Source organism: Diorhabda carinulata, chromosome X (genome assembly GCF_026250575.1).
Source record: "Diorhabda carinulata isolate Delta chromosome X, icDioCari1.1, whole genome shotgun sequence".
Taxonomy (NCBI): domain Eukaryota; kingdom Metazoa; phylum Arthropoda; class Insecta; order Coleoptera; family Chrysomelidae; genus Diorhabda; species Diorhabda carinulata.
In genome coordinates this window covers 59,584,184-59,610,621 of record NC_079472.1, presented here as the reverse complement: position 1 = coordinate 59,610,621, position 26,438 = coordinate 59,584,184, and the positions used below count along the sequence as shown (strand labels likewise).

Genomic DNA, 26,438 nt, shown 5'->3' with positions numbered 1-26,438 from the left:
CGACGATCTTACTTCATGCACACCATCGATGTTGTAACCTTCGTATAGAAAATAAAATAAAGATCCACTAAATGCACTCATTAGAACCGTCACTTTCTCAAATTTAATCTGCTTGGGTAACTGATTCCATGATGACAAATTGGAGTCAGGTCATGTAGGCCGCCTCAGGAATTCAGATGATAAATACTGATTAAACTATTGGAATGTTTTGAAGTTAGTACCTACACTGTAGATACTCGTAGCTGTACTAATCAAATAGTGAAGATACTGATGTTTCACAACCTTGCCCAAAGCGATATGTGGCATAGGCGATGCTTAAAAGGGGCCCAGATAAGTTCAAGATTAATAAAAAAAACATTTTGATATCACATAATGAAAAATTCTTGTTTCAATTATTATGTGAGAATACAAATATTGTTGTTTTTTCAGATGTGAAAAATGTAAAATAAAAAAATAATTCATTCATATTCCATCCACAATTCTATAATTGTGTAATATTTACCAGAACTATTAGAATAAATTTAAATGAATATACCATCTGAGTGTCTCCCAACTTACACAATGTTTGTTTATTTTTCAACTGATAATGAAAACAAAATTAACATCGAAACGTTTATTTTGTGTGGGATAATTTGACGAATGTTTCTAAATTGTTTATTAGTCTTCACGTCAAAGTATTCACATTTATAGTATCGTTTTTATATATTTTATCCCAATTATCACAAGTACTTACGTTTATTTGAAATTTCTATTCAGTATTATAGTTCAAAGTTACTTTGTGGGAGGCCAAGGAGCACATAGACCTTCAGATAGGCGCTTTCGCTTGAACACTTTGATCTCATTAGGCAAGCTGTGAAGCTTGCTCAAGTGTTCAAACCGCGCTCATATAAATGCAGGGCATTCACAGATGACTTTGTCTGCGGTTTCGTCCTTTTCCATGCATCAACGGCATTCCGGATCGTCCATGATTCCCATGGTGTGGAAATGGCGTTTTAGATGGCAGTGCCCGGTTAGAAATGCTTTCATTATTATTATTATTATTCAGTTGGAGCAGTGGTTTGGTGTGAAATTCATGTGTGCCTTTACTTGTCATATGCCAAGTGTATCTATCTTTGGCGAGCCACACCAAGGATGGTTCCTGGGCCCATTAGTGAGTTAGCCGATCCCAGTTTGGTGAGTGAGTTCGCTTCGTCGTTGCTTTTGTTGCCCGAATGGATACCCAATCGAACTGGACATTTAGCCATCACTCACCAGATTCTGTAGGAGCCTCTTGCACTCCAGCACTAGCCTAGAGCATACCTTTTCAGCTGTTATGGTTTGTATGACAGCTCTACTGTCTGAGCAGATTGAAATTACCGTACCATAAATCTAAAATAGATTTTACAGGACGGTCCATTAATTATTGTATCGTTGAATTTGCCACGTTGTATTTCAAAAAATGTTTTTAGTTCTTAGACCATTTTATATGTTTTTCTTGATAATTAATCTTGATTTTATTTCAATTTATTATGTGGAGATTGATGGTTCGATCTACTTCGTTCTTTATCAAATTATTTCACGCAAAAGTATTTACCATGATATAGTCGAATGAAGAAGGAATACCACGTTCAACCTTTTCAAAAAGAAAAAGAAAAAGAAAAGGAAAAAGAAAAAAAAAAGAAAAAGAAAAAAGAGAAGAAAAAGAAAAAGGAAAAGGAAAAGGAAAAGGAAAAGGAAAAGGAAAAGGAAAAGGAAAAGAAAAAGATAAAGAAAAAGAAAAATTAATAGAAAAATAAAAAGAAAGAGAATCATAATTTCCATAAGAAAATTGGACAATGGAAAATACTTTACACTTGCCATTATAAGGGTGGAATAAGAGGGGAAGCTGTGGATTATAAAAGTGTGAGATACTAGATCGGTTGATTTTGGATATTAAACATCGCGTTGGAGACGATATAATGTTTTAGCCGGACTCAGAGTCCTGCTTATTTACCTCAGGCCCGGTTGGAGATTTTTGGGCACTTTTATCTTGCAAAATGTATGATGGAGGATGGAGATGGACGATTGTATTACAGGAATATATGGTTGAATATTTTGTGCCAAAACTATTGAGATATACGTTAAATAATTTGAATCTTATCGTCGATAGATCATTTTGAAGTTTGGTATAGTAATTTAAACGTTGATTCATAATTAGTTTTTGTTGTATTTGCCACTTAAAAAGCAATTTACTGAAGCAAAAAATAGGTTTTATGAAAATTCCTAAATATTGGATTTTTCAAAAATAGTTATATTAGAAACTAGTCCGGTCATCTCACATTTTTGAAGACACAAAATATAAGAAGTAAACGCTTTTACTTGAAAATTATTGAACTAATTGCAGAATCTTTTCTTTTTTTGCACATTATACCAAATTACTTTTCTTATTACAATGATTAATACATGAAATTGTTGTATTTTTTCGTCTATTAGAGTGATCAACGGTCTTAAATAGTATTGAACACAATTTTCCATTTTATTTGTTTCCCAGACATTTTCGCGACGCCTCTGGGGACTCTGTTGCGACAGTATTTAATTAAAAGTTGGAAAATTATCGAAAATGGTAATAAACAGTAGTTGGTGACTACTGTTTGACGTAGTGTATAATTATAAAAGTTATTTAATTTTAGAAAGCTCCATTTACTATAATTTTAGGAACAAACCTGATTTAATATTTTAATCGAGTTTATATGCGTCGGAAATGTTGGCAATAAAAAAATTACTTGGAAATCGTTTTTACGTCGGCTTACCTAACGAGATTTTCGATCAAGTTTCAAGACAAAATTATATATCTGTATATTTCGACCTATTTTAACTCTTCATAAACATAATACAAAGTATGACAATGAAGTCATACCTCTGAAACTGGCAACACTGTGTTTCATCGTCCAAGTCTGCTAGGAAAAGTTTCAATTTACTTTTCACTTCACAAACAACGTGTCGTGATTCAATATTTCGAAAAGCCTTTGGAAATATTTCGCAAAATTCAATCGGTGTATGAAGACCCCCAATGTAATCATTCCAACGCTTCTCCAACTTCTTGATGCCGTCCTTTGCCTCGAAATAGGATTCAATTTCACCAATTGCTTCTTATATTCAACTGAATTTTTTACCGGCGAGTATTTTTTAAGATCAGCGAATAACCAATTTAATCATCGTTGCCATCGCCTTGTGATTCGGTGTATTGTCCTGGTGGAACAGTGGTTTGATCTTAGACATATGATCCAACAACTCTATGTAGTTTTCGCTATTGATTGTCTCTTCCTTTTGAGGATAGTCGATGAAGAATATTCCATGCGCATCCCAAAATAATGAAGCCATAACCTTCTTAGGTGACTCTGGTGCCTTTGGACGTTGTTCACCAGCTGTAGTCCACTCAGATAACGATCGTTTTGATTCTGTCACATATCAACGCAAAAAATCCGATTTATTACGTGTAAACATGGCCAAACACTGTTCTCAATCATCAACACGTTATTTTCGATCAATTTTGAGTAAATGCGTCACCCATTTCGTAAAAAGCTTTCTAATCGTCAAATGTTCATGCATAATTATAAATAAACTGCCTTCTGATATCTTTATGGCCTCAACTATCTCAGGCAATGTTAATTTAGGATTAGATATAACCAATTTGTGGACTTATTACCTCAATTGGACGACCAGAAGGTTCACCATTATCAGTGTCTGTACGACCACGTTTAAATTCACCAAGCCAATAACAATCCGATGGAGCAGAGACGGGATAATACTTTTGAAGCCATTTCTGAGCTTGTACACTATTTTTTTCATCAAGAAATAATGAGAAATTAACACACGTAATTGAAAATAACAAAAGTAGCTGTTACTTTTTTCTCACTAATCGAAATTTCACGAAACTCTACACTTAGTTTTTTAAAGTTGGTACTTCATAAACGTCATATGGATTAGACAATAGCAGCTCCATCTGTGTGTCGGTTACAGGAGTTATTGAATGATGTAATATGTATAAGAAACCACTAGTAGGAATTAGCAAATTAGCTGAAATATGAACGAGGATCTAAACATGCGTAAAAATTAATATATAAATAATATCGAAATATTTGTTGTGCTGCATTCGGAGCGATACTAGAAGCTGGATAAGTTGAGTTTTTACTGGAGATAATCTCTGAATATTTGAGAGCCTACTTAACCGGTTAAGACAGAAGGTGGCTTAACGTGAAAGAAGCTAAAACGAAGTACATGCTCATGTAGGGCAGCCGAGACCTCGCAGACATTACAGCGTTCACGGTAGATAACTACACCTTCGAGCTTGTTGACAACTTATCTTGGCTCTTGGTTAAAAACAGCACAGGAAACACAGTAGGAAGTGAAAACTCGAAACAAGCGGTATTATAGTACCCAGAAGCTGCTGAAATCTTAGCAGGGACACAAAAAAGAAGATCTACTCTACTTTACTAAGGCTAATTGTCATTTATTCTTCTGAAATCTGGGCAATTACTGCTAAAGACGGAAACTAAACTACTCGGTGCATCTATGGTCAAATACAAAACTGCCGCTCTGTATGGAGAGGAGAAGAATGAAGGACAGTTGTCCGAGAGGCCAAGGTTCTTCAAGGACAGTAGCGCTAATTGATAAGGTAAGGTAAGTCTTCTATAAAAACAAAACTCGTTTTCGTGTACTTCCCATTAATAAATATTTCAGCTCGACTACTTTTTTATCCCAGTCTAATTTACAACGCTCAAGAAAAAGCAAATCTAAGAACTTCGAAAGAACGTAAATCATTATAATCATTTCATTGATATAAAACATTTGAAGTTGATCAATTTTATATCAATTAGTAAAATAGTTAATCTGTGAATTAGAACCAAACTGTGATAATTTCACTTCTTTCATGATAAAAAAAAACGTGTTGCGCAGAATAATTCTACCCACTAGTAGTCTCATTAATCTCCTACAGAGTCTTCCATATATCAGGTCCACCACATTATGTGGCGTTTGACTGCAATAATTATCAGTTGATAGTTAATTATCTGGAACGTGTACAGCTAGGCAAACATAGACGTCGAGAATGAAATGTAGATGAGGAGGTAAACAAATAAAAATCAAGAAAACATTTCTCTCTTTCTTTCTGTCATTTTAAAAACACAGAAATGATGCCTTAATGTTAATATAGTTGGTTGATCATAAGTAAGTGTAGTAGATGAGATTCTTTAGTGATTTATAATTCTGGAGTATGAATAATACGAAGAAAAGAAAAATGATGGATCACTAACAAGAGGAGACATAGAAACATCAAAAAAAATGAAAAAAGGACTAGATGAAATTAGTGCAGAAGGAAAAGATTACCCACAACCAAGTGGTTTGAAAGAATATTGAGTTTGATCCCGGTTCCATGAGAAACTAATTTTCGTTGTGTTTCCTTCATAAAGAAAACTGAGAAACGGTTTCTGATTGTAAAATACAGGAATCAGAACAATCTTTTAATCGTTTACAGTTTATTTAATGATGATAATAAATAATAATAATAGTTACAAACGGTTTTTATTTTTTTTTTTTAATTGTCAATCTAACAAAAGAATACAGTGTGTAATCGATTACGTCTATAACACCTTTACACTAGAAATATTATGATTTATGTGTCAAGTCGGTTACCGTTGAAAAACAAACAAAGTCGAAGCTCTGTTGGACATGAAACATTGTTGTATTAATTAATGTCAAGTGTAAATTCTCCGTGGCTCACTCGAAGTCGTTTGCGGACGTAAAAATAACTCTGCTAGTACGAAATAATATTAACTATTTTCATCGAGTCATCGATACTGTTCTCAGTTTCAATTTATGTACGCAATTAGCCGTAAACATAATTAATAACTGCTTTTCTCTAAATATTCTGTAACTATATAAACATCGTTATATTTCAGTCTGAGAATACGACAAATGTCTAATGATGACTGCACTTATATGGTTTTTTGGACTTATTCTCGAGATTAACTACAAATTTCACACATGCAGACAATACAAATGTTCCCAATACAACCGAATTTAAATTATTTTTTGAATCACACGGTTGGTTATCCTAGATAACAATATTTTGATAAAAAAATTGAGCTGTTGAAGCACCCAAAACTCCGTATAATGAATATTAGCTCTGATTTTTAACATGATAAATTAGGAAAGCCAAAATCAATATTTTTTTTCCTTCTTATTTAAATTGAATAAATCAATTCAATAAATCCATAAGGGATGACTTAATTGATAGACAAAAGCCTTTGATAGAGTTAGATTAAAAGACGTGGGTCACCTTTTATACAATAGACAAATATCATTAGACATCATCAAAACAATCGAAGGAATAATCAAAATACAGAATAAAATAGACGAACAACTTACATAGGATAATGGATGAAATAATAAAGGCAGTGAAGAAGAGGAAGGGTTATAAGATGGGAAATAGAGAAATAAGAATTCTCTGCTATGCAGATGATGCTATCCTCATAGCAGAAAGTGAAGACGACCTACAAAGATTGGTCCACAATTTTATCACTGGTCATTAGCAAAGAAAGATAGAAATTGACGGTACCAGCATTGAACAGATTATGGAAACTAACTACTTAGGCATCACACTATCAAGTTATGAAGATGTAGAATCAGAAGTAAAAAAACAAATACAGAAAACCACAGAAAGTGGTTATTGAATAGAAAAAAAGAATGGAACAAGGAGGAGAAATGTCGGTCTATTCCGGAAAAGATGGAGCGATCAAATAACTTAAAAGCACAAGAAAAGAAGGAAACAGGCAGAATTACCTATAGAAACGATATATGAAGATGAAGAAGATGAAGGATAACAGACTTGTAGACAAGGAGTTTGTTTTCAAGTGAGACTTTGAATTTTCTCCCTAACAACCAATGCAGTGGTTCTCTTGCTTTTATATCCAGTTGTTTTGTTTGTTTTCGTGATGTGATGTTTCCAGTTAAGATTTTTGACTATATGGATGTATTTAAGTGGTATTCAGTATTATTTAGCTTAATTGTGAATGTTACATTCGTTGATTTGCTCTCATCTACTTTAATCCTCCATTTTTTTAGTCTCTCTTGAAATTGATTTGGATGAGTCTGAAATTCCTTGTTGCTGTTTGTGATCCTTGATTATTAAATAGGATCACAAAGCTCCTGTTTGTATGGAACATTTTGTTGGTTAAGAATTAGGTATTAGTTTGGAAGAAGAAGATTGTATGACAATCTTTGATGTTGCTTTGTTTGTTTTCTACGTGAGTCAATGGACTTGTTGCACTTTCGAATGTTTGCGTCGGGATCCAAATTAACGGCAGGAGATCCTTTCCTGTGGAGGTAGGTCTTCAGTTAATCTACGTTGGAGTAGTTTTTCAAGAAGTATAGACATTTTTGGTAGAAGGTTTATTGGACGGTAAAATGTCACGTTTTACCAACATGATTTGTGCAGTTTGATATGATTTTCGACTACCACTTTTTGTGGCAATTATTTCAGTATTTTGGCAGTTATTAGGTCGGTGCCCATTATTTTTATGTGACTAATTAAATAATAATAATAAAAACGTCATATTTTGACATTTGTATCTTGAAATTATGATTATTATTGAAATATGTTCGCGAAAGATAAATTAAGATTCTGCGGAAGACATCAGTTCGAATACTATCAGTAATTGCACGAATTATGTTAATCATCACTCGATGAAATGAACTAATATCAATCTATTTTTCAAAGGGATTAAAAATAAGACAATCGGGTGAAATATATTTTCTGATACAGCAAATGGAAATTGTCGAATAATAGTAAACACTATAGAATATTATGAATTTTATATAAATTTATATACCTTTCTTATTTCTTAGATCTTTTGATATGTTTATGTTTCTAAATATTCTTGATTTTAGGTCACTTTTGTGTTTATCCTTGATAAATGATAATATATTATTATCATATGTTGATAAAGACTTGAAAAAAGTCGAAACGTCAATTTTTTTTATTTCTTTTAAAAAATTATCAAAAATAAACTAGTTTTGAAACAGAAGAGACCTAAAATGCATTTTGAGAAGATTGAAAAACCATCCATATTATAGGCTTTGATATTCGAATTTAATTTTCATCCATTTTATTGCAAATAATGATGTCGTTTTCCAATAATGGTAGACAGGAAGGTGCTCTCCCCTTCGAATATATTTTTAATTATATAAGAATTATCTGGTATGTAATTACGAGTATATTTCAAATATTATACGTAATTATACCGTTGAAAGATAATCCGCCTTTAATGTTGTAGGTAGTCGGTAGTCTGGTACCAGAACCTGTTATACATATCACGCAATGTCTGCTTCTTATCCATAAACATATTAAAAAAAAAACAACGATTATTCCATCTGCATAGCCGATCTTTTTGTTTACATTTATTCAATTTATTCAAATAAATACACAAGGTGTTTTATAAAACAGTATATCCGTCTCTTGGATAGATAGAAAACTGAAATATAATTGCGTACCGCCAAGGTGAAGAGCGCTGGAGACGCTGTAATCAACCACATAGCTGACGACAGAAAATAGTATAGCCTCATTTGAGCCCTGCGTCGTAAACAAATCAGGATAAATCAAAATCAAACTGAATCAAATCTCAAGGAGCATCTGTTTCTCTAAATATATATTCGAATCAACTATAAAATTGTGACAAAAATGAATTTTTAGTTTGATGATATATTTTCCTATGATCATAATCCTCTAAATTATCATTTTAAATGATATTTCAAGTTTCACGTGAATATTTTTCAAACCTTTACCATAACGCTGATTCAATTAATCACTGGTCAATCTTATTGATAAATTTGAGCCCTGCGTCGTAAACAAATCAGGATAAATCAAAATCAAACTGAATCAAATCTCAAGGAGCATCTGTTTCTCTAAAAATATTTTCGAATCAATTATAAAATTGTCACAAAAATGAATTTTTAGTTTGATGACATATTTTCCTTTGATCATAATCCTTTTAATTATCATTTTAAATGATATTTCAAGTTTCACGTGAATATTTTTCAAACCTCTACCATAACGCTGATTCAATTAATCACTGGTCAATCTTATTGATAAATTTGAGCCCTGCGTCGTAAACAAATCAGGATAAATCAAAATCAAAATGAATCAAATCTCAAGGAGCATCTGTTTCTCTAAATATATTTTCGAATCAACTATAAAATTGTGACAAAAATGAATTTTTAGTTTGATGATATATTTTCCTATGATCATAATCCTTTTAATTATCATTTTAAATGATATTTCAAGTTTCACGTGAATATTTTTCAAACCTTTACCATAACGCTGATTCAATTAATCACTGGTCAATCTTATTGATAAATTTGAGCCCTGCGTCGTAAACAAATCAGGATAAATCAAAATCAAACTGAATCAAATCTCAAGGAGCATCTGTTTCTCTAAAAATATTTTCGAATCAATTATAAAATTGTCACAAAAATGAATTTTTAGTTTGATGACATATTTTCCTTTGATCATAATCCTTTTAATTATCATTTTAAATGATATTTCAAGTTTCACGTGAATATTTTTCAAACCTCTACCATAACGCTGATTCAATTAATCACTGGTCAATCTTATTGATAAATTTGAGCCCTGCGTCGTAAACAAATCAGGATAAATCAAAATCAAAATGAATCAAATCTCAATGAGCATGTGTTTCTCTATAAATATTTTCGAATCAACTATAAAATTGTCACAAAAATGAATTTTTAGTTTGATGATATATTTTCCTATGATCATAATCCTTTTAATTATCATTTTAAATGATATTTCAAGTTTCACGTGAATATTTTTCAAACCTTTACCATAACGCTGATTCAATTAATCACTGGTCAATCTTATTGATAAATTTGAGCCCTGCGTCGTAAACAAATCAGGATAAATCAAAATCAAACTGAATCAAATCTCAATGAGCATGTGTTTCTCTAAAAATATTTTCGAATCAATTATAAAATTGTCACAAAAATGAATTTTTAGTTTGATGATATATTTTCCTATGATCATAATCCTTTTAATTATCATTTTAAATGATATTTCAAGTTTCACGTGAATATTTTTCAAACCTTTACCATAACGCTGATTCAATTAATCACTGGTCAATCTTATTGATAAATTTGAGCCCTGCGTCGTAAACAAATCAGGATAAATCAAAATCAAACTGAATCAAATCTCAATGAGCATGTGTTTCTCTAAAAATATTTTCGAATCAACTATAAAATTGTCACAAAAATGAATTTTTAGTTTGATGACATATTTTCCTTTGATCATAATCCTTTTAATTATCATTTTAAATGATATTTCAAGTTTCACGTGAATATTTTTCAAACCTTTACCATAACGCTGATTCAATTAATCACTGGTCAATCTTATTGATAAATTTGAGCCCTGCGTCGTAAACAAATCAGGATAAATCAAAATCAAACTGAATCAAATCTCAATGAGCATGTGTTTCTCTATAAATATTTTCGAATCAATTATAAAATTGTCACAAAAATGAATTTTTAGTTTGATGACATATTTTCCTTTGATCATAATCCTTCTAATTATCATTTTAAATGATATTTCAAGTTTCACGTGAGTATTTTTCAAACCTTTACCATAACGCTGATTCAATTAATCACTGGTCAATCTTATTGATAAATTTGAGCCCTGCGTCGTAAACAAATCAGGATAAATCAAAATCAAACTGAATCAAATCTCAAGGAGCATCTGTTTCTCTAAATATATATTCGAATCAACTATAAAATTGTGACAAAAATGAATTTTTAGTTTGATGATATATTTTCCTATGATCATAATCCTTTTAATTATCATTTTAAATGATATTTCAAGTTTCACGTGAATATTTTTCAAACCTTTACTATAACGCTGATTCAATTAATCACTGGTCAATCTTATTGATAAATTTGAGCCCTGCGTCGTAAACAAATCAGGATAAATCAAAATCAAACTGAATCAAATCTCAAGGAGCATCTGTTTCTCTAAATATATATTCGAATCAACTATAAAATTGTGACAAAAATGAATTTTTAGTTTGATGATATATTTTCCTATGATCATAATCCTTTTAATTATCATTTTAAATGATATTTCAAGTTTCACGTGAATATTTTTCAAACCTTTACTATAACGCTGATTCAATTAATCACTGGTCAATCTTATTGATAAATTTGAGCCCTGCGTCGTAAACAAATCAGGATAAATCAAAATCAAAATGAATCAAATCTCAAGGAGCATCTGTTTCTCTAAATATATTTTCGAATCAACTATAAAATTGTGACAAAAATGAATTTTTAGTTTGATGATATATTTTCCTATGATCATAATCCTTTTAATTATCATTTTAAATGATATTTCAAGTTTCACGTGAATATTTTTCAAACCTTTACCATAACGCTGATTCAATTAATCACTGGTCAATCTTATTGATAAATTTGAGCCCTGCGTCGTAAACAAATCAGGATAAATCAAAATCAAACTGAATCAAATCTCAAGGAGCATCTGTTTCTCTAAAAATATTTTCGAATCAACTATAAAATTGTCACAAAAATGAATTTTTAGTTTTATGACATATTTTCCTTTGATCATAATCCTTTTAATTATCATTTTAAATGATATTTCAAGTTTCACGTGAATATTTTTCAAACCTTTACCATAACGCTGGTACAATCATTAACTGGTCAATCTTATTGATAAATCACCTACATATTATCCCGAGAATGACATCTAGAAGAAAAATGATTATTTAATTTTATCCTGATCGATTTTACTGCCTCAATAAAAACGTAACTTTCGAACAATGCATCTAGCGGTCAACGGGTTCCCAGATAAAAGGATCGGTAGCCTGATTTTATTGCTGTTACGATTCAGGTACCTTTGCGTTCAATTCAGAAAGATCATTGACATAACTTTTAATGGTTAAGAATTTTATCTTCTCTACTTACGAGAGTTCTATGGAACGTACTACAACAGTGTGAAATAAATTATTATTTATTGTACTTAGTTGTAATCTCGCCCCCAAAAATTGAAATGTAATGTTCATATTGTAAGAAATAACGATGCCTTTGGTTATTTTGCCTATTTTAATCAATGAGAGATCAATGAAATGTTGAAATAAAATCGTTAACACAGTGATATCTGCATTTATGTACCTTTTCTTTTCAGTAGACCGCAACGACTGTTGCTGTTTTGACGTGATCTTAGTAACGTGCTGCGTTGGTGATAACAACCCCACCACATATCTTGTGTTTTAGAGATTCTAAGGTCTATGTTTTTCAATAATTTTCATTTTTCAATAATATTTTTATTTTTATTGTTGTTCAGATAAAACATACAGCTACAAAAATGAGCAGAAAAGGCTTAAAATTTTGTGGGTTGAGTTACAAAGTGATGAGGAAACTGTTAGCTTCAGACTTCCTCCACATGAATCTGAGAGTGAGCAAGAAGATGAGGTAGAAGCAATCACTGAGGCAGGAGTTGAATCAGTTCCAATCGTTGAAGATTATAACTTGTTATAACTAATTATTGATGGTTATGACGTTCTTTAATAATAATATTAACCCATGGTTTATGTTTTTCAGATTTATTTCGTTTAGCAAATATTTCTTATGAGATTATTCATAAACGAAGCCTGTATTTAAAAAAATATAATTAGAATACATCTACCTGGTGTTAGAGCCATTGCTATAAACTCTAACACGCCTGGGCTACAAAGACTACAAGACTACAAATTTAGTCGAAATATCTTGGTACTTTAGATATTTATCTGGGGTATCCAACACCAGCCGAACAATTCTAGACGATTTATAGAAAAAAAAAATAGATAGGAGAACGATGAGTCTACGGAAAATCAAAATTGGATTAGCCTGCCTTAGATTCGATATGCATATGTACCCAGACAGTGTACGATTTACCAAATTAATTAAGGTTATATGCATCAGAAAAGGTGTTCGTTTTCACAGGAACTTGGAATGGCTTTAGTACAGGACATCTATCATCTTGAAGAGATAATATTTCACCAAGTGTTGAGCTCAGTATGGGTATCGAAAACTTCAATCGGCACAATAGACTTTTTCAATCAACATAAAGTGACAATCGACCTCAATTAACTTCAATAGATGCAAATCTGACAAAAGTAGCTGCCAGCTCATTCTAATATATAAGAATTGATGTGAACAGTGAAAATAACGAAAATACAAATAATGAACCAAAGTGGTTCAAATGAATTGGAAGATACGGTTTATGTCCAAGAAATAAAGATCATAATTCACAACAATAAAACACTTCCTGATTCTGTTTGACCTATATTTAATGACATGCTTTTGTTAATCAGTATACAGTTTTTTCAAATTTTCATCTCATTAGGTTTTGCTAAGGTCAAGGTCATAGAGAAAATCGTTAACCAGCCAATTTATAAATATCTTGAATCTGCTAACATCACCAGTGATCACCAGTACGATTTTTGTAAACTTAGATCAATCGGGGATCTCCAGGCCTATGTCACTCACGTATGGACTGAAGCTATAGAGAAATATGGAGAATCCACAGCAATCGCACTTGACATATCGAATCCTTTTGACAGAGTTTAGCATGATAACCTTTTAAATAAATTAAGATCGTACGGTTAGTCATCCTTAGATCGCTATCTATGGACACACCTCAGCGATGTTGAGGTTGGAAGCAATATGTCCTGGCTTACTCACGTGGTCGATTTGGACGAGGTAGCTTCACAAAAACTTTGAGTCCTCTTTGAAACCAGAAAGCTATATGCTTCTAATCCTTTACAAGTCCTAGATTCGTCAATCTTTGGAATATCTCTCGTACATTTGGAACTCGGCTCCCAAGTATACCCAGAAGATGCTCGACTCAATACATAAGAGAACAGTTCGACGATCCAGATTGACCAGAAACTTGGACAGCTCAGAGCAGAGAAGAAAGATCGCCGATTTGAATCTATTTTATGGATTCTATCACGGCAAATGCTGTTTGCGCCTAGAGAAGTTTTTGCAAAACAGGCAGACGTGGCCTATGAATATCGAGTTCGCCTGCAGATGCCTAGAATTTATCGGAACTCATCGAGAGAAGTGCAACCTGTGGAATGAGCTAGCAAGCACGTTTTTCTCGAACACTATACCTACAGAAGCCTAAGATCAATTTCCACAGGCATCTCCATATGGCAGGATCGAATTAATTGAAAGTAAAAGGGTTCACCCTCTCGTGCTTGTTTTTTTCTCGAAACAAAAAAGCCTAAATGAATTTTCAATACATAAAGTAAAGAAGTTACGAACAGGAAGTACTATTTTTATACAAAATTGTATGGCGTCGTTCTGTCGGAATTATAATAATTCATATAAAGTATCATCCAGTTTAGGTTCTTGGAATATAATTTTCGAGAATTTATAGAGCAAAATCAACACCTGAATTGAGGTGACAATACTTTTGCACAAAATTTGTGTCATTAATTTTTTATAATATTGGTGTGTTTAGTAAGACTGTTTGATTTTGCCACAATATTCTAACAGCAAGCAATAATTGTTGAACGACATATTGGCGAAGATGATTCATTTAATTTTGTATGAATTTAAATAATTTAATTGAAAAAACTTCATCGGTCAAGTCCAAATTAACATCCAAATGAATATATTTAACTCTCAACTGCATAATGTGGCTATAAAAATGATAAAACTTAATAACTTTTAGTATCCTATTATTTTATTGAAGATATAATCAAAATTTTAATTGGGATGTCCATTTCCTTCAAATAGAAGAGAATTACAATTAATATAGAAAAGGAGGTAGATTTTTGAAACATCATTAACTCTATGTCGTAAATAATAAAACTAGTCTCAATTGTTGTCCATTATTTCTAGAAATCGTTTTTATTAACGTCCTATTTGTATGCATCAATTTTTAAAAAAATTGTACAGTTATCTACAAAAATATTTCAAACTATCCGCTGAACTGCACTGTGCAGGGAGTCTTAATATTCTTTCTATAGATGATGAGTGTAGGTAAAACATGTTGGAAAAAAATTGTATTTGAACTATGATTTAGTTGGAAATTTGAGACTCTCTTTAGACTCGGAAAAGTTTAAAGGACATCATGAATATATTTACTGATGTTTTAAAAGAGGAAATAGTTCAGGAAAATTTTTTTATTGGTAGACGAGGTTTTCATCCAATATGTGAGTGTTCTGTTGCAAATTTAAATGCATTTTCAATGTTGATTCTTTTTAAAAAAATAACAGGCTCAAAAATAAATTGCTATGAGTCCGCCACCTCCCTTCTAAGACGCAATTCGAACAACTAAAATCCACTTTATATTATTTAAGATAACAAAAATATAAATGTCTGTTGTATTGAGTACATAAACCGGTTTTTTGATTTGAAAAAATTCACGAGGAAAACTTTTTTTCCGAATTTTGAGAAATTCATAGGCCAGCGTGAGAGACATGATTTTTTTCATTTCAAAGATATCCGAGTTTTTGGATATACCCCCATTTTCAAGGGGGTCTAAATAGAGCCAAAAGAGAGTGCAGCGTACGTTTTGAGCACACAAAAATATCCATAATCTTATCGACGAAATTTGGGGGATTCACGTGGGAAAATTCGTGGAAAAATTTGGTAACTAACTCCCACTTTGTGAGGGGTCCAGGAATCGCTAAATATTGAATCTGGAGCAGTAATTTTTGAAGAATGACCGAACTTTTAGTGCTTATAATTGAATTGGGCTCGAAATATTTTACTACTCCCCCAAGAGTAGCCCCGAATAGCACCTGGAGGATCGTAGGTGTTGTTAGATATATGCGCATCTTGTATGTAGCTAACAGACTTCCTTCACAAATAGTACACTGATGAAAAAGCATTTTTTCTTCACAATAACAACAATAACTGGTCAATATAACATTGTAACAAAGAAAATACTAAGTTTGAAACACCTACATTGATAATAATTATTTTTTCACTAATTCTAAATCGATTTTTCTTTATTACAAAATTCAACCATATACTGGTTATTAACGTAGACATTACAAGCCAATATTTTGATACTTGCTACTTAAATTTTGAGATATGACAACATTGATGTGAATATGTCAAATCTGACAATGACAGAGTTCGACATTTTTAATGGAGAACGAACTCCAGAAGGTGTTGTCACACGAGTGCTATTTAAGTTGTTTACATATACTTGTAATATTCATCATGACATTAAATTCCGAACATTTTCTACGACTTTCGACATGGACTAAACCAACATTAGTGTGCCCATGAACTCGATCAACTCGAATTGAGTCGATTTTGTTGATATAACACCATCTCGAGCTTGTTTTCCGAACTCAATCGTGGACGTACTTCGGTACAGGATGAATTTTGTGATGATCGTCTGTTGTGCCAGAAAAAATCGATGCTATGCTTTAACTGATATTGCAAGATCGTCATGTGACATACCGTGAGATTGAGGCATACTTGGGCATTAGTTCCACTCGCATACATTCAATATTGCATGAACATTTGGCTGTCGGCAGATCGTGCTAGGCGACGAATCATAGATCGATGCATGTGAACCCAATACTAAATAACCATCGACAGTATGGGTCTTTCAAGACGAGCCAAATCCAACAATAGCTTTTCTCATATGAAGCACAATTAGTCACCTGTTTATTCGGAATAATAATAATTTAGATCCTAAAATTTCAGATATTGTTTAGATTGGTAGATGACCTTTCTGCGTTACAATTTTTAGGTAGAACTTATCATTCTCGGAGTGTTTCACTTCATGAAGCTTTACGTGGATGTTGACCATTCCCTTCCTACATTCATTGAGCATTTTATGTTTTAGGGTTAATTTGACATTGGCAATTAATAGAAAATACAAGCATTCTGCGCTATTTACGTCTTAGCGATCAGATCTGCATACATCAAAATCATATTTTTTTGTTATCTTGTATATATTGTAGTTTGGATTGAGCAAACGGAATCTGCGAGTATGTGGTGATTGAGTGCTTCTGACGAAGTGTGTACGTCGATATAATGCAGAAAAATCAGCAGAGAAAGTAAATAGAGTTGGAGGAGTTTTGAGTATACATTTGGAGGTTGGTATGATATTTGTAATAGCTATACTTCTTGAAATTTGGATACTGTCTCAAGGAGATCTCAATGATTTAGTTCATGATTCACGTTTATCAAAACAACAAAGAAAATTATTGTAGTCTAGATTAAAAGGATGAAATCTATTTCAACCAAAAACAATATCGATATCAAGAGCTTGTTCTCACAGTATAAAAACGTTTGTTGCATTATCGATATTTTGTGTATATAATTGATGTTCTTTTAATAACTTTTTTTGCTTCATACACAAGTTCACAAGCTGTTCTTTTACATAATGGTACTGATATAGTAGAATTATTTGAAATATCTGCTGGAAATGATGAATTTATTGAAGATCAAAACAAATTTCGTCGAGACTTAAGTTTGTTATCCTCAGGCTAGGTTTGCAAGTTAAGTATAAGAAATGATTTTGTTTTATGAATGAAAAATTCATCTCTCCATATAAAACTTAGTATAATGAAAAATTTGAGGAAACTACAGACGAAGATGGTGCTGGAATTTTATATCTGAAAAAAAAATTTCCCTAAATCGGTGAAGCTAAAATTGAAAAGGGCATATTAATAGATTCTCAAATCATATTAGTGATACACTACGAATTATTCAATGAGAAACTTGAGGATCTAAACGAACTGCGCATAAAAATCAACAAAAACTAATTAGAAAATTAAATAAATAACCACGAACTTGTTAATTATAAGTAATTTGTCTGCAATATGTCTCTGAACAAGATATTTTCACAATAAAAAGAAAATAAGGAGTCCACATTGTACCTAGGGTCTCTGAAGATAATAACTTGGTTATCGAAACGCACGTGTGTAGTGTAAACAGTATGAATATAATCAACGGTTCCAGAAATTCCAACTTTAACTAATTCTATTCTATTCCACTTTATTTGATCGTCAAAATTTAATCCGGGCTACTGTAAGGGTCCTATATGAATTGGGGGAGCAGAATTAAATACATATTACCAACTTATTAATCAAAACATTTCCTGTTTTATTGATTGATGTAATTGAAATTTTATGACCTAACCTAACTTAATCTAACCTTAGCTTGTAGATAAGAAAATGGTCAACTTGGACACAACTAGTATGGACTTTCACAGGTCCGGTTGACCGCGGGATTCAACTTGTGTGCAGCGGACCTTCTCTAATGATTTTTTGTTTACCAAAATAAGCTGTATACGCATGCTTTTAATTTTTGAAACGATAACATAGCTAATAAATTAAAGAAAAATAAACATTATAGTATTCAATAATTGAATCTATTTTTGTAGATTGATAAAACCTTGCATAATTTATTTATACGTACGTCTGTAGCATTTTATCAGTTAATTTTAACCATATAATTACAATGTTTCTAAATTAATTTCGAAAAGTGATCAATAAATTTCGTGTTTACTATAAATATTTCCACAAATTTTTCACTATTTGATCATTATTAATAAATTTTGATTCGTATTTATTTTTTATTGCGTAAATACGTTAAGTAACTAAAATCTTTTATGATATATCGAATCTTTAATAATAATAACTTGAATAATTCGCGAAAAAAATATTTTAATTACCTTGATCAAGATACCGAAGTCACTTTTCACAAATGATATATAACCAGTGTACTGCTATAACAACTGTTTAAGCAAAATGTAGATAATATTATTTGAACATGATAGTTTACTGCCATACTTTAACATAAAATGGCGCCCAAACATTTGGCAAATAAGAAGGGAGTATATATAAAGCGGTAAATATTTAAAACAAGAAGTTCAACCTGACGTATCGATCAAATTATCCGAGTACCTCACAAAAGTTATAATTGAATAAAATGGTAGAATCAATCAAATGAAAAAGAAAATGTTGGGAGAGGGAGAGAGATAAATGCCTTATTATCAAAAAATTTTTACAATTTGTGGGCAAAAACTAGTAAAAATAAAAAAACAAAACAAAAAATTTCAATATTCATAAGAAAATCACTATTATAGGTAATAATTAGTATATATCTCCATATCAAAATTAAACCAGTACTTAGCATGTCCCGAATTAGATATTATTATAAGATTAGAAATCGTTTACAGAGTAGAAGGTACTTTCCAAAAAAAAATACCCTCAAATTATTACGAAATGAGGGGGAAAATGATATCAATTTGATTTCAATTGGTAAATGATTGTGCATCTTTTTGCATTGTAAAATATTGACCATTATCTAATTTTGAACGTGGAGTAGGTAGATCAACTTTACAAAGTGGATAACCTTTCAAAGATCTTTCTAAAATTGAAATGAAACGTGGTAAGGTGATTTAATGTGCACTCGAAACATTTTTGATGTAAGTCCATCAGTTCCAGATGAGTATTTATTTTTTAATCATTAATTGTACTGCTAAAATTTGATATGAGAGCAGGTCCTGAGAAGGAGTTATACAATTAGATAAATATAGCTTCAAACTGGAGATTAAACTAAAGTATAAACTCTAGTTTAAACCAAGGATAAACCAGATTCATTGATTTTATTGGTTCCACCTAAACAGTTTTAAAGTTGAATTGTTTAAAAACGTTTTATGAATGCAAATTAACAAAGAACAAAAAAAAAACAATTTCTGTTAAGTATAGCTTTTGGTCTACCTTACGAAGAAATACAAAGAAGCTGTATAATCCCAGATAAATGATACGGTAACTTGGGATGGAAGGAGTTGGCAAGCATTTAATGGTGAGAATAGCAAAAAAGGTCAATTTCTGGAAAATGTGAGACAATTTGTTCCAAAACGAATAACCACAGAACATACTCTTAGTATGTTTTATACGTATAACTTTTTGTTTTCACGGCGCGTCGATTATGTTTATAATTTTTTCATCAACATCGCCGCGTTCATCGAATATGAAATTCAAATCTTCAATCATCTTAGTTAGGTTCTTATCCACCGTTTCACTTTAAACTTAAGTTTAAACTACCCCCAGACCGCCAGTAACGTTTAAACCCAAATTTGTCAGTAAACGGTATCTGTAGTTTAATCTAGGCCTTAATGGTGAAAGTGCAATTTTAATTAGTCATTCGACGTTAGCTTGGAGCGTCAATTGAGGTCACATGGTACAGTTTTGACTGGAGTTTTATCTTAAATTAAAGCAAAATCAACCCTAAACATTGTTAATCTGTTAATCAAGTATTTTTTTCTTAGCGTTCCAAAGCTGGACGCTGTATAAATTCTGTCCAAATAAAACATAATGTATAACATATAAATTTCGTTTATTTAATATTAATAAATGTGTGTGAATACCCGATTTAAACAGCTGAGCAATAATCAGTTTTGACGCTGCATTGATTCAACATAACACTTCAATTCTAATTGTACCAAGTGACCTCATTTGATGCTCTAACTAAGCGTCGTGCGCAATTACAACTTTAAATATCGATTTCATCATCAGATATCTGAGCTAGAAAGCTCGCGCGTTATTAGTTTGAGCTAGTATTTAAAAGTGAGTTTTCTTCTCATCTTGACCTATTCTAAATGCAATGTAGGTTTTTTCACAAAATACTTATGATTTATTGGTTTAGTTCCACTGTTTGAGCCTGTGCTCTAATTTGAGGAGCGTTTCATATTTGACAGAAACCTGGATAATTTGATTTTTATTTTTATTGTTTCAAAAAATGCTATATTTCGTCTTTAATGGAACTCGTCGGTAATAGCTAATTTTCTGTTACTATTTTCCAATTTTTATTGATTTATTAGCATCCAAACTAATATTATTTTTGAGAAAAATGGTTTGAAAGTTGATAAAAGACATACCTAAGCAAAAGAAAATATATCAGCTCCGTGGAAATTCAGTATATACATATATGTAAAAATGAAAATTTAAAAATTCCATTCTCAAGCTTCTACGAAGTACTGAACATCTTGGGTATCAAAAATTTGACCACTACAGGCTTCTTCATGTCGTCAATAAGTCATAGGTTAGAGTTAAATAGTTTTAAAAATAAATTAGAAAATAGCTCAAAAAAACTAGTTGATTGAAATACCCACGACCAAAAATTTTTCCTCTCCAGTTACCCCTAAAACTATTCAAGTCAAATTATTCACCAAATATAATATTCAAGCAATGAACATTTGTGAAAGAACTCCTTGTTACATATCAGGTATTGATAAACAAGAAAAGAACAGGTGTTGAAGTTAGTAATGATATTCCAACTGTACCAAATGTCGTAGATTCGACTCATCTAAAACCGTTGCTTCGTAGCTACAACTAAATCATTCTTTATTGGAAGACAGTTTCGTCGATTGTTCAAAATTTTGATGGAAGAAATTAGTTTCTAAGTACGTTTCCATCACGCATGTAGGTTAAATCTCAAACACAAGATTGTGCCATTTACATTTTTTGTCTAAATTCGCTAAATCTGTTCAAGAAATTAATATTAAAAATAATGAATGATCCTTTACGATGTCCGATTTGATGGTATTAGGAAGTTTTTCTATTGTATTCACAACAATTATCATAATTAATAAAAGATTTTTGGCAATTTTTCATAAAATAATATCAGTTTTTAGTCAACATTTTTTGATCGAAATTGACTGACGATATTAACTATAAAAAGTTTCTTCCAATAATTAGATATCATATAATGATTCCATAGGACACTCAATTCATGAGAGATTACAGATATATTAGGATAACACCATATTGTAAGACAATATAAATGTTTTACAACATTGATAATTTCACTGCTGAAAGTTCCACGGTGGTTGAGTGAAAATACTGGGATTTCAACTTTCGAGTTAATGCAGTGTTGGATGTATCCAAACATCATCAAGACAAATCTGCTTCAGCAATAGTGTTTTAACTATAAAATTAACAAGCCAAATATACGATTTCAAATCCTTTTCAGTGACTTATGAGTATTGAATCTTTTATCCTTTTTATGAATAGTATAATTGATATAGGGAATAATAGAAATTTTTTATGAATAATTCACAAAATTACGTAACTTTTATCAACATCGTATTTATGTAAGTATAACTCAAAACATTAAATCTGTGTTACCATTTGGAAGCTTTGCTTCTTTATACCTATTGTACTTAATGATAAAGTCGAAATCTAATGAGTTCTTAGTAAATTTTCTACGGTAGATGTTCTACAGAAGACGAAGATGTAATTGATTAAGTATTTCCTCACAAACATAACATTTTGAAACAGTAAGTTATAAGTATAGTAAATTTTAGTTATTTAGAATTTCAAAAAATTTTAAGAGGCAGTTATTTATTCCAACTTATTCAAAACAGTTAGTAGAAGATTTGATACATTTGAAGGAAATTTGAAGCATAACCAAATAGACGAACGGAAGACATAAAAAATTTTTTAATTAGGATATCTACATTCCACAAGTCAGGTGGTTGAACATAACTGTAATTAAAGAAATTGGACAAAAATAACGTATATTTTAATAGCTATATTGATACTTATATACACTTGAGTCCAATATCTAAAAATCTAAATGATTTTAACTGAAGTTTTAAATGATTCAGTGATTTATGCCATATACAAATATCGCAGGTTTGAAATCATCCAAAATTTTCAATATCTATTTAAGTATACTGATTTAGTAGTAACATTACAAAATGTTGGAAATTGTTGCTTGTGGTTTTACGTGATTGAATCGTAATTTTTATACGGAAAACTGTTCGGTTGTTTCCATCAAACAAAGTGATAATAAACGATAAAAGAAAAATTGTAAAGTATGTTTTTAGATCGACCACTCACTCCAATGGTAGATTATCGTTTTTTGCACACGCACATGAATCTTTTTGCTCCACTATTTATCATTATCACTCACATCGCAATTCTTAGGAGATATTATTTTTAATTTGATAAAATATTGAAAAATTTATATGTCTATAACCAGAACTTTTAGTTAAACTAAATAATTTGATTGTTACTATTTTAATAAATAGATTTGATTTATCAAATTTCGTCTTTTGAAGCATGTGAATTTTGGTTTAAACTGAAACTTTCCCATTTATTTACTCTACTCTGGCGTCTTCTGTTCATTTGGACTAATTAATACCCACCACAATTATTCGTAATATGTTACGCCCTTGTATATGTTTATATTTATCATTTTTGTCTACGATAACTTAATGTTTATTGATAATATCGACAGAAGATTCATTTCCACATAAATAAATCGATGCAGTACAATAACTCTATTTGTAATCAACTAGGAAAATTTGTTTTGATTTACAAAAGTTGACCCACTGTTTTAAAATTTTAACTCGTGGTTGATATTTCGTACTTATTGTAGAGTACTGTTACTTTGAATTATTTATATCTTGGTATCTCGCATGATGACTGAATTATTACATTTACAATTCAACTATCATACGCTGATTTATGACAATTATTTATCATTTTTATGAGCGAGTGAATGATGATGATCAAATTGTGTCCAAACTTTTTTAGTTAAAAAAATCGTGATTCGATTAATATACAATTATTGATGATTATAAAAATATTATCAGATTAATTACTTACCAAATTTTGTATTGAAAAATTTTGAACGGAAAGCTGCCAACAGATTTCAACCACTATCAACAAAATTCAAATAAAAAAAAAACAATAACAAAGGCACAAAGGATCAAGTGTCACATATCACGGAAAGCACTTAACGTTTTTACTCACGTTTCCCTATAAAATACTTCCGAGTGCGGCAAGTGAACGCAACAGTTAGTTTACAACTGAAGTTGTGAAAATTGGAAGCTGCTGGCGTTGAGAGTGGTGGACAACCGCCGTTGATTCGTCGAAGGCGGCTCTGCCTCCACGGCCTTTACGTCCCCCTTCCTCCCACTCTGCGCTAAGAAACGATTGCTCTTACACACTGTATATGTTTCAATGTAAGTTCGGACCAAGCCAACCGGATCGGTTTAAACATCAGTCGAATCTAATCTATGCCAATTTCGTTTTGACGTTGTATTATTGGGGTTTTTAATGTTTTACCACATATAGGAGAATGTCAAAAAGTACATCGTCCATAGAGATACCAATAATATCATTTTAATTATAGTATTCACAAATTTGCCACCTGTAGGCTAAACATCTTTCGCCGCCTTTACTCACCTCTGAAATTCCAAACCTTAATTTTCAATTTATTCAAATTACAATTTTATCAATATAACAGAACGTGCTGTGGTTATTTCATACTTTGGCGGTCCCCTCGTTTTTTGGCTATAGAAAATCGATCCGATTTCGAAAAATCTTTTTTTTTAAATCCTCGTTTTTACGGAAAAAATTATGGGAATAAAAAAATGAAAGCTTATATCGGTTTCAGGGCTTTAAATTTTCATGAAAATGCACTAATTCACGTATAATTCTTGATAACTTTTTTCTAAATAATCAAATGGAGTTGTTAAATTTTTTTTCATAATCTACACAATAAAACGAACAAATTGAATTAAAAATTATGCAAAAATGTTGATTTATCATGTTTTTATAAATAAATATAATAACAATTTCTTTTAAAATTGACCTTTTCTCACATATAATCGTCTGTATCTTTTTTATTAAGTAATCATTGAAGAACAAAAACATTTTGAAAATCACTTATTGTACAATATTAAAAGTTAACTTAGAAAAATTGAAAAATTCATCGAAATCGGATGATTTTTACATTTTCTAGAGCATTTATGATAACATTTACAGTCAGAGAACCATACGAAACCTTTAAGTGAGATAAAAAATGGAAAACAAACATTTTTCTTTTCCAAAATGTTCATTTTTTTATTTAGATTAAGAAAAAAATATATCAATTGCGTTTGATGCTCTGTGAAAAAGTTATAAACGATTATATGCCAAGAAGCGCGTGTATGATCACATTTAAAGTCATAAAATATGAAATATCCATGTGAGATATTTCACATATTTTTTTATAAATCCCCCGTAAAAACGAATAATTAAAAAAAAAACCATAGAAATCTGATGATTTACCGATTTTCTAGAGCCAAAAAACGAGGGGACTGCGAAAATTTGAAAATACCAGTCCTCTAAGTTTATTTTCACAGCAAAGAACTCTAAAAAGATATTATAAGCAAAAAAATTTACTACATAATATATACTATAGTCCCTGACCAAATTATTAGACTTACTGTATTTTTTTTAATTATACATTATATTTCTTAAAAGTTTTTATACCGTAATTGTACATCTAAACTATAATATTGTATTTACTTTTTCAACATTTGGCAACACTGTGTTGACAAAGCCATACATGAACGTAAACAAGTATAAACCTGCATCGGAATCGCGTCAGATACGGACATGTTTCTGTGGCTTTATGAGTATTTGTTTGACAGTTATTAGTTTGTTTTGTATGCTTTGTTTTCGAAAATATTGACATGTGCACTGGCATTTGACAATACTTAATACAGGTATACATTTTTCCGAAGAAATTTCGTCAATAAAACGATCCACGCCTAACTGACCGATACCTGACCCAAGACTTCTCAAGTAACCTTCTTTAACTTCCCTATATAAATAGAATAAATAGAAATCCGATTTTCCTCATATATTTTTTGGTAAAAACCAATACCTGCTCATTGTTCTATACTTCACGAACTCAGGAGTGGTTTCCACATTTGGATATGAAATAAATTTTAATTGCTTAAAAAGCTCAGCAGCATTTTACATGGATGGTACTTTTAAATACTGTCCAAAGTACTTTTTCCAGTTGTCCACCATACATTTTAAACAAACAATTATATTTCGTTGATCTTTTTTTCCCTTTCTGCCAAAAATGTAGTTACTGCTTTGAAAAATGCATATTATTATTGATTTTCAACTGGCTATTCCCATAATTATTGTTTGCCTTTTATCAACCCTATTTGGATGCACATTCCACCTAACCTAAAGTCAATACTTTGTGGATAATTTCATGGCAGATATGCCCAATACTATTCAAAAATGGCCTATTATTTGGTAGAAAATTACACAGTTGAGAATGCAGTGTTATTAAGTCTTATCACAGTATTAAACTGCTATCAAAATATTTTGATAAAGACTGAAGTTAAGTCGAAACGTCAATTTTTTTGCAAACTTTCAAAAATTATTATAAAAAAACTAATTTTATAATAGATGAGACCTAAAATCAAGTGCATTTAGAAGCATTATTATATTAAAAGCTCTAAAAAATTAGAAATTAAAGTATACTAACTTTAATATATATTCCGAGCTTTGAAATACTTATGTATTTATCCTCTTTATTCGACAGCTCGGAATATATTAGAATCAGTACACTTTGGTGTTTCA

At 31.1% G+C, this 26,438-nt stretch overlaps 1 protein-coding gene across 2 annotated transcripts in view; it reads right to left on the bottom strand.

Moving 5' to 3' along the window:
* LOC130901740 (zinc finger protein GLI4) overlaps nt 1-23,877 on the bottom strand; it is a 147,853-nt gene extending 123,976 nt beyond the window's left edge. Inside the window, exon 1 of one of the 2 annotated variants that reach the window (XM_057813311.1) lies at nt 23,673-23,877. The gene's annotated coding sequence lies outside the window, so the exon portion shown is untranslated. The remainder of the gene's footprint in view (nt 1-23,672) is intronic. The other variant, XM_057813312.1, reaches the window with a different exon arrangement.
* Between the last annotated feature and the right edge of the window lie 2,561 nt (nt 23,878-26,438).